Genomic DNA, 21,374 nt, shown 5'->3' with positions numbered 1-21,374 from the left:
CAGAGCTGTTTCTCACCCCCCCAGTTACAGTGATAGGAAAAAGACCAAGGGGTCCATAGAATTACCCAAATCGGCCCAAAACTACACAAATTGTCCTAGCATTACGTAAGTAATGAAGAAATATGGTATATTTACTTACTATAATGTTGGTGCTACACGTAGAACATGATCAAACCTATTTTTACTCTGAAATAATCTAATTTCATAACGAAATGAGACGTAAATATGTGAGAGGTGACGCCATAGGAAGTCGACGGTCCAAGCGACAATTATGTGGAGCGACTTATCCAAGATATATGGTCGCCTGGAGAGTGTTTGCTGCCATAACAGCCTCCTGTACACAGTGATCCAGTCGTCGTATTTCATGGCTCAAATTGTCGCAAATTTAATTGGTAATATTAACAAGTAGAATGTGTATTTATAATAATATTTTTCATAATCGAACACTATCTCCTTCACTGCTTCCGATATCATAGTGCCAGAGTAAATTTCAAACAAGTATTTATTGCACTTAAAATACCCTTTACCATCGAGCATATATTAGGAGGAGGTGACCACTCGTTATAGGAAAAATACCAAATAGTCAAAGCACTGGCTAAATATCTCCAGTCGACCAACAAATTGGATCACATCTGACCCGTGCCACATTTATACCTGGCGCCATCAACAGTTAAACAGAAAACAAATGCCTCGTTGCAACACCATAGATCAGCTGATTAAACACAACATACCACCCTACGGTGCAGCAAGTCTCACTCTAACATACACCTCCGTTTTAGTCGCCGCTCCTCTATCTACAGCACAACGCTACAAGCCCTTTTGAAACTTATCCTCCTCAACATAAATGCATCTCCTAACATCTGTACTGGTGCAGTCATCGGGAGGACAAACCCTTCATGCAAACCGCACCTACTATCAAGAAGAAGAGCTTGGTGAATCTTGGAGTTGGGCCACAAAATAGCGAGCTTGGTGGATCTTTGAACGTTGCATGTGGTGGGCCCCAGAACAGTAAGCTTGGTTGATCTTGGAACGTTGCACGTGGTGGGCCACGGAACAGTAAACTTGGTGGATTTTGGAATGTTTCACGTGGTGGGCCAAGGAATGGTGAGTTTGGTGGGTTTTGGAACTTTGCACATGGTGGGCCACAGAACAGTGAGCTTCTGTGTGGGTGCTGTGCTAATTGTATACAATGTCCATGGGGGCATGTATACTAATTGTATACAATTGTAATGTATAATTGTATACATTATAATAGTATTCATTATAAAAGTATACAATTATAATGTATACAAATTGTATACCACCCTAATTGTATACATATCCTTGGGGCGATGTGCTAATTGTATGCATGGCCATGGGGTGCTGTGCAAATGGGCAGAGTTTCTTTCACCCTAATGCCCCTGTTACCTAGCAGGAAAATAGGTATCTGGGAGTTAGACAGCTGCTACGAGCTGCTTCCTGGGGGTGTGTAACAAAAAGGAGGCCTGGTCGAGGACCGGGCTATGGGTGGGACACTAAGACCCAAAATCATATCAAGATAACCTCAAGATGTCCATGGGATGCTGTGCTAATTGTATACATGGCCATGGGACACTACTAATTGTATAGATGTCTAAGGGGTACTGTGCTAATTGTATGCATGTCCATGGGGTGCTGTGCTAATTGTATGCATGTCCACGGGGCAATGTGCTTAGTGTATACATGTCCATGGGGGTGATGTGCTAATTGTATACATATCCATGGGGCACTTTGATAATTGTATGCATGTCCATTGGGGTGCTGTGTTAATTGTATACATGCCCATTGAGCACTGCTAATTGTATGCATGCCCATGGGGGTGCTGTGCTAATTGTATACATATCCATGGGGCACTTTGATAATTGTATGCATGTCCATTGGGGTGCTGTGTTAATTGTATACATGCCCATTGAGCACTGCTAATTGTATGCATGCCCATGGGGGTGCTGTGCTAATTGAATACATGCCCATGGGGTGCTGTGCTGTTTGTATACAGGACAATGTAACATATCATAACCTAACATGTCTATTAAACTCTGAAACACTCATATATGATGAAAAGTGTCCACAAAAGCCGAACTTCCCAAGGGCACTCGCAGAGTTGACGGGCTCTACACAGCCTACTAGTGAGAACTGAATTAGTGGAAGGATTCTGGTCATATCCCAATCCTTGGGACTATTACTAGACACAAAACTGCTTAGACCCAAGAACTGTAAATCCTAACATGAATTTTAATGTATCCTCCATATATGATACTGTAGTACATACCGCGACTATGGACCATACGTAGGGATTAGCACTGTTGTGCCCTTAAAATCAATGTTTTGTACTATTAGCTTTGTACAGTGCGTAATAAAAACAAAAACCTAGCCTAACTTATCCTAGGCCTAGTGAAATATATGTGCTATATACAACCTGGAATTGCATATATTAGGCCTAGCACTGCTTGTATTAGGATTAATAGAGGTTAAATTAGATTGCGATTTTCAATGTCCTTTAGAAAACCAATACACATTGCTTACAATAGTCCAAAATGCAAAACAAAAACTTTTTACTTTTTGTGAGTGTCACAGTCAAAGTTCTGTACATATGACTTTAACAGTCGTTGTTATATAGCATCAGTTTTGGAGGATAGGTTGTCTAAATTTAAAATGGCTCCAAAAAGCTGACAGACAACCAGAAATTGGTATAACAAAACTTATACCATTTTTTGATGATAGTTCCCTTCCCTTTCCCCCTCCGTGTTAATTTGTAGTTGTCAATCACGGAATATTTTCATTGAGCGAGCGAGGAATAACTCAAGAGTTTTACCATTAATCCAAGAGACTGGTCACACTGATGCTCACAAGGATCTTCAACAACCAGTTTATACATAAAGCTGATGTTCAGAATATGGACAATTCTTTTACTCTCGTAACATTAAAACTACAGATTTCTTAATACAGAATTCACCTAAAAATTTTGAAATACACAAAAATTGCAGTCTACAATCCTATACAACATATAGCCACAGTTTTTCACAAAAGTGGCGAGTTTTCTGTGAGAAGAAAACGTAATTATAAGAGTTGTGTCTAACCGTCCACGCTGCGCGCGCACCGAAAGGGGGGACTTAATTAAATGCGTGCCTGTGGACTCTTACGGGCTCACCATAGCCTGTGCTACATGGACACTTCGTTCTGAGTAGCTAAATCTGTAACAATAACAACTGTGGACACGGGAAACATCTCTCGTCACGCAGGGTGCAGTTGCACCTCCACAGATCTCCAGTATCTTATTCGAACCCCAGTTGGAAACAGACCCAAATATAGGATGGGTTAACCCAAGTATCGAGCTTCCAAAAGGGTCGCCCAAGTTGGAAAAGACGAACGCTGAAAGAATATTGTTGAAAACATCTTGATAACTGATTAAACCAAAATTATTTATTAGTCAGAAGAAAGACAGAAACGCGATCTATATGTAAAACCTCTACCAGACAAATATTTTAAGTAAAACCGAAGATATTTGTAGTTGTATAAAAGTGGCAGTTTTCATCACTCGTCAAACTCGAAAACCGCAGCATTCATCTCAGAACCATGCCTATTTCACGCAGATTCCTTAATAAACGTAAGAGTTTTATATGTCACAAGAAAGACATATATATAAGCTTCGTTCTAAATACCTTACCATGGGCATATTTAAATTTAAAGCGAAGATACGTGTACTTTTATAATAGCCGAGCTCAGACTCCGGACAGATCGATCGACGGAGCAACTCTCTCTCAGAACAATGCTTATTTCACGTAAATTTGTAAATAATCGTAAATTTTTTATATGCCTCAAGAAAGATAGGAATATAAGGCTCATTTTAAACACTTTATCATAGACATAATTAAAGTTCTAATGAAGATTCATGTATTTTAATAATCGCCGAGCTCCGACCCCCGCATAGACTGAGCGACAGATCAACTCTCTCAGAAGAATGTTTATTTTACGTAAATTCGTTAATAAACACAAATGTTTAATGTTTGTAAATGTTTAAACACGATTTAAATGCATTACTCACAGCAATAGGTACTAACCTATCGTTCATTATTTTAACAGAAACTTGGCTAAATAAAGACTATACCCAACTCTACAACTTAGCTGGTTATAAAGCCATTCATAACTGTAGGCCTAATAAAAAAGGGAGTGGCACAGCTATATATTACCGAGATACATTTATCTGCAACAGTGTTATTAGTGACAGAGATGACTACTGTGAATATACTTTTGCTCAGTTTTCAATTAAATCCCTTAAATCTTCTTTGACTATTGGAGCCATCTATAGATTTCCCAATACTAACATAGCTTCTTTCTCAGACAACCTAAGGAATCTTATTATAAACAACAATCTCAACAAAAACCACATCATTCTGGGAGGAGACTTTAATATTGACCTGGGTCAACAAAATTGCTCTCAAGTTGACTATTTCCTTAACAGCATGAACTCCTGTATGCTAATCCCCACAATCACCAAACCTACCCGAGTCACTCAAACATCAGCCACTACCTTGGACCACATATGGACAAACATAACAGCTCCCCTTGTATCTGGTATAATCTACGACAGAACAACTGACCACTATCCTACCTTTCTCATAGCGAACATGGACATAACACCACCAAAAAGCAAGAAACTTTCATTTAGGCTACACAGTGAATCAGCTTTAGACAATCTTACAGAGGCACTTCACAATATTAACTGGGATTCTGAATTCAATAATACCCATGATATAAATTCATTAGCTAACCTCTTCCTCTCCAAAACTCTAAGCCTCTACAACCTTCATTGTCCCCTTCTTACCAAGCAAGTAACTGACAAAAGATTAAACAATCCATGGCTCACAAGTGGCATTCTTAACTCAATCAACAAGAAAAATGAATATGAAAAGAAAGTTAGGATTGGCCTAGTTTCAAAGGAAGTAGCTAAAAGGTACTCATCAATGCTTACCAGTATCATAAGAAAGGCAAAACTTGCATATTATGTGAATAGATTCAATGAAGCAAAAGGCAACATGAAAAGCACTTGGAAAACTATCTCTAGTATCCTAGGAACTAAACAACACTCACATAACCAAATAAAACTCTACAAGGATGGGGATATACCGTCAACTGATTTAGAAATGGCAAATGAATTTAATACAGTAGTTTCTTTTCATCGGTTGGTGCTAATCTTGCCAGTAAAATCCCACAGACTCAGACACATATTAACACATATCTCTCAGGCAGCTATCCAAACTCTCTTCTCCTTTCACCAATCAGCCCGGCAGATGTTGTGTCCATCATACACTCTCTAAAAACCAAGGCAGGGAACACCAGTGAAATTCTGTCCATTGTGTACAAGAGAGCCTCCCATGCCCTTGCCCCACCCATAGCACTACTGTTCAACAAATCTATAGAGTGTCACACCTTCCCTGATATCCTCAAAAAAGCAAGAGTAACGCCAGTCCATAAAGGAGGCAATCCGGCGGACATAAACAATTATAGACCAATATAAAATCTACCCATTCTATCAAAAATATTTGAAAAAATTATTTACAAACAGCTCTATTCCTACCTCGTAAAATTCGACATACTCAGCCCCTGTCAGTTTGGCTTCCGCTCCCAAAAGAGTACCAACGATGCATTTATTAGTCTCCTTGATATAATTTACTCAGCCCTTGACAAAAATGAGTTTCCGATTGGACTCTTCATTGACCTAAGAAAAGCCTTTGATACTGTTAATCACAACTACCTCTTACTTAAACTCCAGCATTATGGAATCCGAGGCCTTGCCCTTGACTACATCCGATCCTATCTTAGTGACAGACACCAATATGTAACCATCAATGATACAACTTCTTCCACTCTACCAATTACCGTTGGAGTGCAGCATCTTAGGACCTCTTCTATTTCTTATATATATAAACGATCTGCCTAATGTCTCTAATATTCTCAAACCTCTATTGTTTGCTGACGATACTACCCTTATCTATTCAAACCTCAACCCACATACACTAAATAATGTTGTGAATAATGAATTAAAAAAAGTCCACTTATGGCTGTCAACGAACAAACTAACATTAAACATCGAAAAGACTTACTACATCTTATTTGGAAGCAAATCATCAAATGCAATTCAGCTACAGATAGACAACATTAACATCAGTAATAAAAATGATGGCAAGTTTCTTGGCCTATTCCTAGACAAGAGACTCAACTTCAGCACCCACATTCAACACATAACTAAGAAAGTCGCTAAGACAGTTGGTATACTCTCCAAAATCAATTATTATGTTCCTAACTCTGCTCTCCTCTCACTATATTGTGCACTAATCTACCCCTATCTTAATTATGGTATCTGTGCATGGGGGTCTACCACTGCAAACCACCTTAAGCCCATCATCACACAGCAAAAATCTGCTATCAGAATGATAACTAACTCAGCTTTCAGACAACACTCAGCTCCCTTGTTTAAATCCCTAAACTTGCTAAATATTAACTCCCTCCACACATTCTCTTGTGTCAACTACATTTACAAAACCCTGTTCTTAAATGCAAACCATGCTCTGAAACTCTCCCTGGACAGATGTAATAGGACCCATTTTCACCACACCAGAAATAAATATCTCTTTGATATCCCCAGGGTCAAACTTAATCTGTGTAAACACTCTATGCAAATTAAGGGACCTAGTCTATGGAACTCACTCCCTAGTGAATTGAAAAACTGTAAAACTTTTGCCTTATTTAAAAGCAAAACCAAAAAGTACCTAACTTCATCTATTTAGTTTCCTACACTGAGCTTTAAATTTGCTCTGTACCTAGTTGGTACCCAATCTCCTAATTGCGGTCCATAGAATTACCCCAATCACCCAAATCAGGCCAAAACTACCCAAAACGTATTAGCATTACGTAAGTAATGAAGAAATATGGTATATTTACTTACTATAATGTTGGTGCTACACGTAGAACATGATCAAACCTATTTTTTCTCTGAAATAATCTAATTTCATAACGAAATGAGACGTAAATATGTGAGAGGTGACGCCATAGGAAGTCGACGGTCCAAGCGACAATTGTGTGGAGCGACTTATCCAAGAAATATGGTCGCCAGGAGAGTGTTTGCTGCCATATCAGCCTCCTGTACACAGTGATCCAGTCCTTTTCGTTCATTGAACACCGAACCCTACACGCCCTCTGATATATTGCTTAATTAACAAATATTCACAAATAAAGATTATATTTGTATATGTTATCAGAAAGGCAGATATAAAATAGTTTTTGTGAATCCATCACAGAGATTATACCTTATTAGAGAGGAAAAATATTCATACTTTAAACAAGGCTTCATGGCCGACGCTCTCCTTACCGATATGGGAACTATGACCTTCCGAAGATCAATGTTAATTTAATCTAGATATTGTAATAAACGAAGTTTTCTATGTCATCATAAAGACATAAATATAAGCTGCATGTTAATACTTTGGCATAAATATAACTGAATTGAAAGTCCGGACACATGAATAGTCGCATTAGGTGAAAGGAAATGTACCCAACCATTTCCATTTACCCAACCAGTTTGTGCACCCTATACTCATCCTCTGTGCGGTAATTTATTGTGCATCCCATACTCATCTTGTTACCAGTAGTTTGTGCAACCCATACTCATCCTGTGACCCGTAATTTATTGTGCATCCCATACTCATCCTGTTACCGGTAGTTTGTGCAGCCCATACCCATCCTGTGACCTGTAATTTATTGTGCAACCCATACTTATCCTGTGACCTGTAGTTTATTGTGCAGCTAATACTCATTCTGTGAGTCATAGGACATTGCGCAACCCTTTCTCATCGTGTGAATCTTTGTTTACTTTGCTCTCCATATTCATCCTCTGCGCGATAGTTTCTTGTGCAACCCATACCCATGATGTGAGTGGTAGTTTATTGTGTACCCTATATTCATCCTGTGAGTATAGGGTTCACAATTCTTGTTTGGATTCTTGTAATGTTATTTGTCTATTTGTAGTCACAGTATTTGTGCGCCCCTTGAGGGACTTGAATTAGAGGGGGGTTGAAATAGCCTAAGCTACTCTATCCCTTTGAGATTTATTTATTGCTTATCTCAATAAACATACTTGAACTTGAACTTGGGTACACAATGAGTTCATTTGTACTCCATACTCATCATCAAGAAGTGTATTTTACCAGCATTGTAATATAAATTAAGAATAAAAGCTTAACTGGATTACAGACCCATAATCAAAATAAGAGTCATCACTAATTATCATGACAAATTCTCTAGGCTACACTTCCGCCTTCGACAAGCTGCCGCCGGATGTGGGTATAGTTTATTGTACACCCCCGCACCCCCAGTCCTGGAAGGGCGGGCATTGGGATGTGGACATGTGTACCATTATTCCCCCCCCCCCCCCCCCACACACACACACTCGATCCTCTCCTGTTAATAATAATACTAATAATAATAAAAATTAAAAATAATAACGTTAATAAATATTATAATTAAAACACTTACTGTAATACCCTAGTGCTTGAATGAAGGTGAAGGAAAGACCCAATAAATGTGTAAGTGTATTAAAAACCAAATTTTCGTTGGGTGAGCTGGCAGGTGAGCACCACTTGCCAGCTCACCCAGTAATGAACATCACCTGCACACTGCACCGAACCACTTGCCAGCAGGTGCAGAAGTACGATGGAGAGAGCAAAGTATACCATATTTCAAGTATAATATTAAAGATATATTTAGGATTTAATGTTTTCGTATAAAGTTTCAATAATACCTTTATTTGATTTTTTTGTATTATTTTCTACCACAGACGTGGCCACACATTAACAATGCTAACCATCATATATACATTTTCTTCAGTCCGCCATGGACTCTAACCCTTTCCACTACCGCCCACAAGATGGGTATATGGTGCATAATATAAGAACTAAACTAACTCCATTGATAGGGTTAGAGATTTGTTAAACATATAGTTCAGGGATTTATTGAACAATCAACCACATAAGGTGATTGTAGTGTTTTTAAAATGCTAGGCTAAGCTACATACGTAAATACATAAATACACAGATTTACGTATGCCCTACATAAAGTGTTCGATGTGTCTTTTACATAGTGTCATTAACGTGCATTTACAAAGGTGAAATTGAATTCTGAACACATACATACACATATATTTGTCTCTTTTACTCTGACAAGGTGAGATAACTGATAGAGAAACTAGTGTGCAATTAAGCACTTAATCACTGAAGGTGATTAAGGTGCTTTCACAAGCTCAGGTTATAGAGTTACATCACATACATTCATTGTATAATTGATACGTTACATCGTCAATCTAGGGTACAAGTTCAATATATCATCAAGTGTTCCAGTACTCAAATAGTAATTACACAGTTTAGCATAGCGCTTCATTCATGTATGTAAGAGAGAAGATTGTTCAAATATATTACATGCACATCCGGTACATCGTCCACCTTCTTCTACAGAACCGTCGGTATAGCACTGATACACATCGTTACCCATACTCTGAGTACTTTCAGTGATGCTTCACAGTGTTAACTGTTTTAATAATGTAGAGTGTACATTATCTTTCTTGGGTGCATTTACAAAATCAACTGCTAGATCCAAGTTATCCCATGGAGTAATTGGTTGATTAATCGTTAATTGAGTTGGGTACATATTTAATATTTTGATGGAGTTGGCTACCTTGTAGAACCAAAATGCATTCACGCCGAAAACTGTGCTAATAGACAAAATTATGGTAGAGATATGGGTCTATAATTATCTGAGTGTGCTTTGGGGATGGGAACAATGACACTGTCCAATCATCAGGTAATACTCCTTCACTTAAACTCATTCTGTACAACACTAAAAGTGGATTACCTGGTACTTGTGAGACTAATCTCAGTAAACTGTAAGTAATACCGTCCTCTTCAGGAGCAGTTGACTTATTTGATTGTGCTACACAGCCTTCCCGGCTTGGTGCCTTCTTTGGTAATTACTTATCAAAGGCAGCTCCATACGAGGAGCTGCCTCGTATGGGCCAATAAGTCTTTTGCAGTTACCTTCATTCTTATGTTCTTACTTACATTTACTGATCTTTATCATCATCATCATCATTTACAGAAAGAAATTAACATAAAAAGTAGTCATTTTAATACACAAAACAGAAGTAGATATTATGTAAATTATGATGCAGGATAGGATCACTATTAAGAACTTAATTATAAACCACAATATGTTTTATATCGTCAGAAATTCTGATACATACCATATATTTTCAAATATTTACAATTAAAGTATTTATTTAGGAAATAAGTATTTTAGTTACCCTAGTTAGCTCTGAGAACACACATTGTTGCAGCAAGAATTTCTTCCCACTAATCTGAGCGATGCTAATGACCCATTGGACTTGTCATGAACAACAATCAACTACAGCACCATCTATATCAGAAGATATTCAAAATATTCTTGATGTCATTCAAATTGTCAATACGAGAACAGAATACATAAGAGTTAGTTTAGTGATGTCAAAGGAATCATATTGACTGACCGAGCCCCATTGTAAATATCCGTGGCTTCCTGACCATAAAGGTACCGCCGCGGATAAGGGTAAGGAGGGTACCGTCGAGGGTAAGACACCGGATGTACCCCATATACAAGCCACACTAGCTATTAGTTCATATAAGCTGACAACTTACCCAAATAAACATTACTTCCTAATTATATATATATATATATATATATATATATATATATATATATATATATATATATATATATATATATATATATATATATATATATATATATATATATATATATATATATATATATATATATATTATGTAAATTATGATGCAGGATAGGATCACTATTAAGAACTTAATTATAAACCACAATATGTTTATATATATATCCTACTCACACTCATCCTAGCACAGTAATTTATTGTGCAACCCATACCCATCCTGTTACCAATAGTTTGTGCAACCCATGCTCATCCTGTTACCTTTAGTTTATTGTGAAACCCATACTCATCCTATGAATGGTAATTTATTATGCACCTCATACTCATCCTGTGAGTCATAGGACATTGTGGAACCCTTTCTCATCGTGTGAATCTTTGTTTACTTTGCTTTCCATACTCTGCTCTCCGATAGTTTCTTGTGCAACCCATACCCATGATGTGAGTGGTAGTTTATTGTGTACCCTATACTCATCCTGTGAGTATAGGGTACAAAATGAGTTCATTTGTACTCCATACTCATCAAGAAGTGTATTTTACCAGCATTGTAATATAAATTAAGAATAAAGGCATAATCTTATTATGTACCCATAATAAAAATAAGAGCCATCACACTATAATTTTCATGACAAACGGCCTAGACTCCACTTCCGCCTTCGACAAGCTGCTGCCGGAGGTGGGTATAGTTTATTGTACACTCCCGCACCCCCAGTCCTGGGAAGAGGGGCATTCGAATGTGGACATATGAACCATTACCCCCAACCCTTCCCTCTTAATAATAATTGAAACACTACACTACACACTATATGTTCATTTAATATTTCAAGTATAAGACTCAAGATATATTTAGGATTTAACGATTTAACATTGTCTCAATCATACCTTTATTGCACTTTATCATCATTATTTACAGAAAGAAATTAACATAAAAATGTAGTTAATTTTAACATACAAAACCGAATTTGAACATTGTTAATTTTGATGCAGGATCACTATTAATAAGAACTTAATTATAAACCACAATATGTTGTATATCATCAGAAATTTGGAAACATAATATATATATATATATATATATATATGTCGTACCTAGTAGCCAGAACTCACTTTTTGGCCTACTATTCAAGGCCCGATTTGCCTAATAAGCCAAGTTTTCCTGAATTAATATATTTTCTCTAATTTTTTTCTTATGAAATGATAAAGCTACCCATTTCATTATGTATAAGGTTAATTTTTTTTTATTTTAGTTAAAATTAACGTAGATATATGACCGAACCTAACCAACCCTACCTAACCTAACCTATCTTTATAGGTTAGGTTAGGTTAGGTAGCCGAAAAAGTTAGGTTAGGTTAGGTTAGGTAGGTTAGGTAGTCGAAAAACAATTAATTCATGAAAACTTGGCTTATTAGGCAAATCGGGCCTTGCATAGTAGGCTGAGAAGTGAGTTCTGGCTATTAGGTACGACATATATATATATATATATATATATATATATATATATATATATATATATATATATATATATATATATATATATATATATATATAAATGTATATATATATATATATATATATATATATACATATATATATATATATATATAAATATATATATATATATATATATATATATATATATATATATATATATATATATATATATATATAAATGGAAATTTAGCACATTTAAATAATGTTATTAAGCTTAAGAATAAATTACATAAAATTAACATAGTAAAATTACTGGGATACAGATGGATCAGTAATCACATTACAAGTCCAATTATTTCCTAACTGAAGTCTGTAACGCACTATCATGTCATATTTCATAATACAAATTAGGTAAGAGATATGCAATATCTCCGGGAGGGAGGCTCCCTGGATATCTGTGGAGGTGCGTGGAGGTCCCCCTGGAGGCCCAAAAGGCCTCCTGGTCGTCCCTAAAGGCCCATGGAGGCCACCCGAATGTTCCTGGAGGAATTACCGTTTGTCCTGGCGCCATCTATGTTTTGACAGCAGTACTACTAATGTTCCCACGTTATATGATGATCTCTATACGGGTGTTACGGTCAGTTGCTCTTCTATGTTTATGGACAACGCAGGTGATTTGAGGCAATTTGCGGAACGAGTGAAATAGTATCGACGCGGTGAGTGATGGAGGAGGATATATACTGCTGTGTACTCGACCAGCGGGTGAGAGGTAAGTTATATCGAACAACTATGGGGAATAGATGGGTTATTTTAAGCGTAGAATGTCAGGTAACCGGTAACTACACAGATGGGGTAGTGTTTTTTTAAGTGTTTATTTACTAAAGTGGAACATTACATTATGCCTTTAGCTGAACAAGTCTACTGGTGGGGGAAGTAGACGGGTTTTATGAAAGTATTTTACCTAAATATTTGTATTTGGTTAACTAGTTCAGCCGTTACCAGGGAGGGTGTTCCTTTAATCTAATCTAAAAATTCTAGCCGGACAAAGTGATTAAATAAAGAAATTGAATAGAACGAAGTGGTTTGCCAAGGTGCTTAACATTTAGTTTAGTTCACTTACTACTTGCTTAAAGAATGCAAGTTTATCATATTGAATTTACCGTAGTTTTACTGCATTTAATATACAGTTTTTACCCTATTTAATTATGTCTGGTAAAGGCCGGTCGTGGAAAGTTCCTAATATAGCAAGTTTTAAAGGAAAAGTTTGAGTTAACTTTAACGCTTAAGTTAGTGACCAATTAGCTTAGTCTATTGTGAGAAAGTTACTAGAATCTAACATGGCAAGTGCCATTTCTCTACTTTTTGAGAAACATGACTAGATACATGAATCGCATAGTTTTATTACTAAATGTTCATGGATTAGGTTGCATAGTTGAGGAAATGGTGATAAGGTTTGTGATTTTGTGTACCTTGACTTCATCAGAGATTTTGATAGTGGCGCAAAATTGATAGGGGCTCGGATCATTGGGAATGCTGACTGAAGTTGATTAGGTCATGGCTATACCAAAGGAAATTAGTATAAATGGGGTTAAGTTGGAGGAAGTGTTGTAAGTAGTGCCTAAAAGCTCTCCTTGGACCTCGGTTATTCGCAAGATTATGGTTTAGACTGCAATAGTTGCCGAATTGGCAAATAAAAAATACCGATGCCCTATATAGTTTTGAAATGGTTAAGACTACCAGATGCAGTTTAATGCTGACAAATGTAAGGTTTGGAGGCTAGGTAAAGATGAGATAGATGTTGTAGATTGTTAAGAGTATTAAATTTTTTGCAGGTGGTAAATTCTCCCCGAGGTGGCACTGCTCTCCAGCCTGGGATGTTGATTGGTTAGTCTTCAACTGCCTCCCAACATGGTAGTGAGGTCCTGAGCTGACATGCAGTGAGGAACGTGGAAAGCTTCCTGAATTGGCACATGGTATGCCTCCCCTACCAGCAGCTGGCACAAATGTTCCAGCTAAGTGGATGAAGCCCACACTAAAATGTAAGTGGTACAGTAAATGGACACCCCCCCCTCCCTTTTGACACTGAACAGTTGGAAAGGGGGGGGGGGAGAAAATTACTAAATTTAGTAAAATCACATTGTCTTGGTAGTATAGTTGGGTTAATTATGAATTTTCAGACTAAAAAGCTTGGTACATAATTCAACAGAATAAATTTGTCCTAGTAGTAAGCAGTGGTTGCAAAAGAATAAATTGTATATATGTTTTGTATTGCTTTTATTCAAATGTTATACATGGTTCTTAAATTAAAGTTTGTTTGCAATGTTCCAGAAAAATGTTCATGACTAAAGTTGTTGGAAAATAAAATTTGTATAGGATGTTGACTTGAAATGACTATAGCTTTGTTTGTAATTAAGATGGGACAAAAAGATACTTAGTGTGCCATTTAAAACAGCAACTGTTAAACTGGTGGTTCAGGTATGAACAAAATAACATCGCTATGCATATAACTTTTTAGTAATATTTACTGTTCACATGACAGGTTGTGGAAGGTCCTGGCAACAAAGAGCTGCAGGAAAATACTTGCAGATCTACAGTAAGTAGTGTTGTGTACATTGGAATTAGAGGGTAGAAGTTAATTGCTAAAAACCTATTAAATATTAGGGTATGGAAGTCTAGGCTTAGGCTAGTGGGTACAATATGTGCAAGTTTAGTCCTTTCAGGAATGTATTTAATAGAATGGTATGTTGAAATTGTGAAAATTGCAATGTGGGGCATTAGATCTTAAACAGCATAGTTGAGGGTGTTTTATTAATAATTTTAATGAAATATAAATCTTGTTTAGTTAACATTAAATGTTTGTTAAATACGCTTTAATCTATAAATGTATAACACTGTTAAGGGTAATCATGAGTCAAAGTTAATGGCAGGAAAAGTTTTGTTCTAAGTGATGGTATTTTTCCCTTGAAAGTAAAAAAAAATATTCAATGTTTACTTTAGCTTGGTTTTAAATTTATATAGTTTTCCAGAATGTGGTTTGGAAAGTCCAGAAGTCCCTCTGTCAGTTGGAAGAGTTAAACAGAATCAGGTGAGTTGTAGTAAAGGTTAATCTGAATAGATTTGCATAAGAACATAAGAACATAAGAACAAAGGTAACTGCAGAAGGCCTATTGGCCCATACGAGGCAGCTCCTATTCTATAACCACCCAATCCCACTCATATACTTGTCCAACCCGTGCTTGAAACAATCGAGGGACCCCACCTCCACAATGTTACGCGGCAATTGGTTCCACAAATCAACAACCCTGTTACTGAACCAGTATTTACCCAAGTCTTTCCTAAATCTAAACTTATCCAATTTATACCCATTGTTTCGTGTTCTGTCCTGTGTTGATACTTTTAATACCCTACTAATATCCCCCCGGTTATGTCCATTCATGCACTTGTAAACCTCTATCATGTCACCCCTAACTCTTCGCCTTTCCAGTGAATGCAACTTAAGCTTTGTTAATCTTTCTTCATATGAAAGATTTCTAATTTGGGGAATTAACTTAGTCATCCTACGCTGGACACGTTCAAGTGAATTTATATCCATTCTATAATATGGCGACCAAAACTGAACTGCATAATCTAAATGGGGCCTAACTAGAGCAAGATATAGCTTGAGAACCACACCAGGTGTCTTGTTACTAACGCTGCGATTAATAAATCAAAGTGTCCGATTTGCCTTATTACGAACATTTATGCATTGATCCTTTTGTTTTAAATTCTTACTAATCATAACTCCCAGATCCCTTTCGCAATCCGACTTCGCAATCACAACACCATCTAGCTCGTATCTTGTAACTCTATCATCATTACCTAACCTCAGAACTTTACATTTATCAGCATTAAACTGCATCTGCCAATCCTTTGACCATTTCAAAACCCTATCTAGATCAACTTGAAGTGATAGTGAGTCCTCCTCCGAATTAATTTCCCTACCGATTTTCGTATCGTCGGCAAATTTGCAAATGTTGCTACTCGAACCTGAATCTAAATCATTTATATAAATTATAAACAACAGAGGTCCCAGGACAGAGCCTTGAGGCACTCCACTTACAACATTTTCCCACTCTGACTTGATTCCATTTATACTAACTCTGTTTCCTCTGTACACCTGTTGATTGACGGTTGAGAGGTGGAACTAAAGAGCCAGAGCTCAACCCCAGCAAGCACAATTAGGCGAGTATATGAATGAATGCACATGTACACTTTCAAATGAATTAAGATACCTTGAGATACACAATGACTTAGTTTAAATAGTTTAAACACATTATGGTACTGATTTTGACATGCTGATGTCTGGAAGGGAGAGGGGGTGTGGGGGGTTATTGTCTGAGGTGGAGGACCAGAGGAGGGGGTCAGTGGAAGGATGGTGGCTGGAGGGATGCCATTGTTCTAATGGTTATGAAAACAATTATTGATGGCAGGAATTCAGTGGGTGTGTACTTCACCCGCACCATCACCATACTGTGCCCTGCTACAACCCCCCCCCCCACTCCACCCATGCTGTGTGCGGCGTATTACACATTATGGGATAACCGACTGTCTGTCCATTCCTGTCTGCTCGTTATGCTGCCCTTCCTTTTGAAAATTGTCTGCTTTATCGACTTCCTTCAAGACCACACATTAGCCTCTTATCACGCCCTCTTACCACTCTCAGGGAGCCGGCTCTTCTATACAATAGTTACCACTCAGTCCCCAAGGTGAAAGTGTGTCCGGGCATATGACTTGTTACGTGTACTTATTTGCGATTCGTTTGGGCTGTCATGTGTGGTGATTAGTGTTGGGTAAGGCTAGGCCAGGTCAGGTCAGACTAGGCCAGGTCAGACTAGGCTAGGTAAGGCTAGGTCAGGTCAGACTAGGCCAGGTCAGACTAGGCTAGGCCAGGTCAGGTCTGGTTAGGCCAGGTCAGGCCAGGCCAGGCTTGGCAGGGTGAGAGAAGTAAAGCGGCAGGTACTTACGTTTCCGAGAAAGTAGCGGCGGTAGTATATTGTTGATTTAGATTCGACGACATCCTGAAGCTAGTTAGTGGCGGCCTCATCGCTCTCGAACTTCTTGTTGTTGTAGGGGATACGAGGCACACCCAATATCCCCCTTACATTGATCACATCGCACACTAATATTTTTACTATTTCCGACACCAGATTTGTCTGTTTCGTATATGTATAATTGTTCAATATTAAAACCACAATAGAATGCTCTAAGTACTTTCGTATATTAATACATCTTCAGAAGGAATGGTTCGCTCTGAAGATGTATTAATATAAGAAAGTACTAAAGGAAATTCCTGTTTCAATTCTTCCTTCGTGGTCTGACACTCTTATTATATATTGTATATACTGAATTATATATACTATGCTTATATAATATATACTGAAATATTGTTCAAGTTCAAGTTCAAGTATGTTTATTGAGATAAGCAATAAATACATCTCAAAGGGATAGAGTAGCTTAGGCTATTTCTACCCCCCTCTACTTCAAGTCCCTCAAGGGGCGCACAAATTCAGTGAGTACAAATAGACATATAACAGTACAAGAATCCCATTTAACATTGCATACAGCAAGTACAGCATATAATTGTTACATTCTTGGGGCAAAATTCTTGTAGCTCCTAAGTATACTGTCTATTATACCATTATCACACATCCAAACAATTTGATGTGGTACACTATTTATTTCCTTATTTCTATATTTTTCAATAAGGTGACACTCTAATACATAATGTTCTAAGGTGTGGGCGTACGGCATACTACATAATTTACACTCCTTATCTTTTTCACTGACATCAACACCGTATTGCCAGATATATTTATATCCTAATCGTAATCTCATGTAAATTGAATCCTTCCAAGTAGACTTTCCTTTACCATAAGTGAAGGACGAATTTGTATTTATTATTGAATAATTCTTAAGTGTGTTACTACTGTCCACCATTGCCATTCTCTTTATCATTTCTTCACCCTCCTGAATCACCTTGAGTCTAGTTTTTATTTGTTTCAAGGTTAACTGACATACAACATCAACAAGAGTTTTTTCAGTGGCTCTCTTCGCTATGTCATCAACTACCTCATTCAACAGTATTCCCACATGTGAAGGGATCCACATGAATCTTACTTTATACCCAGTTTTTTCAAGTCTCTTAACATTCTCTCTACACTCTATCACAATATTCTGGTATACTGGGCGTCTGCTATTTAAAGACTCTAACGCTCCTCTGCTGTCAATAAAGAAGCAAGCATTTTTACCACATTTGACTACTTCCTGTAATCCTGCTAATACTCCTTGGAGTTCAGCCTGCGTTGAAGAGACATTGTCAGTTAAGCGGCGTCCAATAACAGTATCTACAGTGCCGATGTCAGTGTACTCCCTGATCAAGACTCCACATCCTGCCTTCCCATCCCTAGCTACTGACCCATCACAATATACATGTAGAGTGTTTTCCGTAGGCAGTTTCCTAATTATACAATCATATGTTGCCCTCAGCTCTCCTATTTCATACATACTTTTTTTCTTATGCAAGGGAGTAATTACTACATCTACATTACAATCCTCCCATGGTGGTGTAAATTTTCTCTTGGGCACAGCAATACACTCTGTAATAACATCATACTTTATAACATTATGACATAATTTATTCATATATACTCTCTTCTTCATCATACACTGTTCACTACTTCCCACCTTTTGAACCGAGAGGATTAATTCATTAGCTCCCCCACCTCTCATTAATCTAATGGCAGAGGCTACATTTATCTCTGAAATTCTATCCCCAATACTCTGCAGATTCAACTCCATCCTCATTATCTCAATCATAGCATTTCTTGGGCATCCTAAGATAATTCTCATTGCTTCATTTTGTACCTTCTCCAACTTGCCCATCCTACCTTTACCAAAACAAGAAATGACAGGTGCAGCATAATCAATAAGAGATCTTACAGTACTCAAGTATAACATTCGTAGCACAGGGACTCCCACTCCCTTTCCACAGCATGCCAAAGCCTTCAGAGGTTGTAATCTCTTCCGACATTGACCCAACAGTCTATTCATCTCAGCTTCCAAACTCTCATGGGTATATCCAACATATATGCCTAAATATTTATATATATTAACTCTCTCTATATTTTTATCGTTTATTTTCAAAACAATGGGGCTCCGACTTCTACATTCAAACTTAGTTTTGTTTTCATTAACCACCAATCCCATATGGTGACACAGGTTTCCGAAATTGTCCAACACTGTTTGAACCTTTGAAATATCTTTGCCCTGAAACAAAATATCATCGGCATATATGATCGGAGTTACCCCATTTGAGTATCTCTCAGATGCTATCTTATTCATTAGTACATTAAACAGGGTGGGACTCAACACTCCTCCCTGAGGTGTGCCGAGTTCAAAAGACCTCACACCTGACATACAACCTTGATACCACACCTGAGCCTTCCTTTCGTAAAGATAATCCCCTATCCAGCGCAATAATTTCCCTTTAACACCAAGACTAGCTAATTCATATAAAATAACCTCTTTGTTGGCTTTATCAAAAGCTCCCTGTAAATCAATGAAAAGTCTATAATAATCATTTTCATTAGCTAGACATTTAATAATACAATCAGAGGTACTTTTTCCTTTGAGGAACCCGAACAAATTACTAGACAGCTGATCACCTATTATATATAAAAGTCTATTTAAAATGATCCTCTCCATCATTTTACAAAAACACGAGGTTAAAGACACAGGTCTATATTCTCCATTGGCTTTAGGGATAGGGATGATCATAGCTTTTTTCCATTTACTGGGAATACTGCCCTCTTTATAACTAATATTAAAGAGGTCTAAAAGTGGGCTTTTCGTCATAGTGGCAAGTTCATTAAGTATTTCATAAGTTACTCCATCCTCCCCAGGTGCGGTAGATTTCCCAACTTTAATCGCCATTATTAGTTCTTCTCTGGTAATACCTGTGCAAGTGACATCACCACTGTTACCTGCTATAAGTATAAAATCCTTTCTTAGATCTTTCCAAGAATCTAATGACTCTCTCGTTACAGCAGGTAATGAACTAAGTTTGGCAGCTTCCGCCCATTTATTTACGAGCCCATTTGCAATTCCTTGCGGGTCTGGATGTGCAACAAAATTGTGTTTTTTACCCCTTATTTTATTTACGTCTTGCCAGATTTCCTTCAAGTTTCTGTTACTCCCAACTTTCTCTGCAAATTCCTGCCAATACTTGCTCCTAATTTCCTTTCTCTTCTCCCCACACAGCCTAGCAACTGCCAGTAAAGCATTCTTCCCTTCCTCAGTCCTACCATTCCTATTCCAATCCCTGTGAGCTCTCCTCATTGTTAATGTCCACCCCTTAAGCATCTTGTCATGTGTATAATTTTCTTTTCTGGGGGGATGCCTTTTTATACTAGATGGTTTCCGGTTCAATGCTGCATTAAATACATCTACCTCCTTAATTAAATCTTCATAAAATGTTTCTGCCGAAACCGGCTTATAAGTATCATACCAAGACTTAATATGGCCAACAAGACCCCTTAATTCTCCCTCATTAAACTTTAACCTTTTCCTCTGAAGGCAGGCATGCTTTTTATCTAGTTTAAGCTGTATTTGTAATGCAAAATGATCACTTAGCATTTCATCCACAGTAAGACAATTCCCCTCTATGCCCTCAGCATTTATTAAACAAGCATAATCTAATCTCCCTCCCCTCAAATGAGTAGGAGAGGGCTCGCCCAGCAGTTGAACATCTTCATGTTCCTGCAAAAACTGGTACCATCTGCAACCATTCCTATTTGCTTTACCCCTTGATCCTAAAGCTGGATGTCTGGCATTAAAATCCCCTACCACAAGTGTATCTTCAGAAAAGAAGGAATCTGGCAAGTATCGTAAATCAAGGGAGCTATCAGAGATGTATAGATTAATGAAATTTAACTCTCGGTCCTTTAATTGTATCCGCAAGCTAATACTTTCAATACCTCTATATCTCTGAGGGATTCCAGTTATCTCGGCAGGTATGGTACTTTTGACATAACATGAGACCCCCCTAGTTCCTCCATCAGCATATAAATGAAAACCTCTATAGCCATTTAGCCTCAGTATGCTACCATCCCTATCCCCAGT

At 37.5% G+C, this 21,374-nt stretch overlaps 1 long non-coding RNA gene across 7 annotated transcripts; it reads left to right on the top strand.

The window, feature by feature from the left end:
- Nucleotides 1-6,859: 6,859 nt before the first annotated feature.
- LOC138362698 (uncharacterized) lies at nt 6,860-15,386 on the top strand. 7 transcript variants are annotated; one of them, XR_011227895.1, is made up of 4 exons: nt 6,860-6,927; nt 14,048-14,254; nt 14,755-14,808; nt 15,242-15,385. It is a non-coding gene; the product is annotated as an uncharacterized lncRNA (long non-coding RNA). The 7 variants fall into 7 exon arrangements; XR_011227900.1 differs by lacking the exon at nt 6,860-6,927 and adding an exon at nt 7,607-7,623 and having other exon boundaries at nt 15,242-15,386; XR_011227896.1 differs by lacking the exon at nt 6,860-6,927 and adding an exon at nt 7,927-7,943 and having other exon boundaries at nt 15,242-15,386.
- The last annotated feature ends 5,988 nt before the right edge of the window (nt 15,387-21,374 follow it).

The sequence above is a fragment of the Procambarus clarkii genome, chromosome 9 (genome assembly GCF_040958095.1).
Source record: "Procambarus clarkii isolate CNS0578487 chromosome 9, FALCON_Pclarkii_2.0, whole genome shotgun sequence".
NCBI classification, from domain to species: domain Eukaryota; kingdom Metazoa; phylum Arthropoda; class Malacostraca; order Decapoda; family Cambaridae; genus Procambarus; species Procambarus clarkii.
Note: the sequence above shows the minus strand (reverse complement) of the source record. Positions and strands in the feature narration are given on the sequence as shown.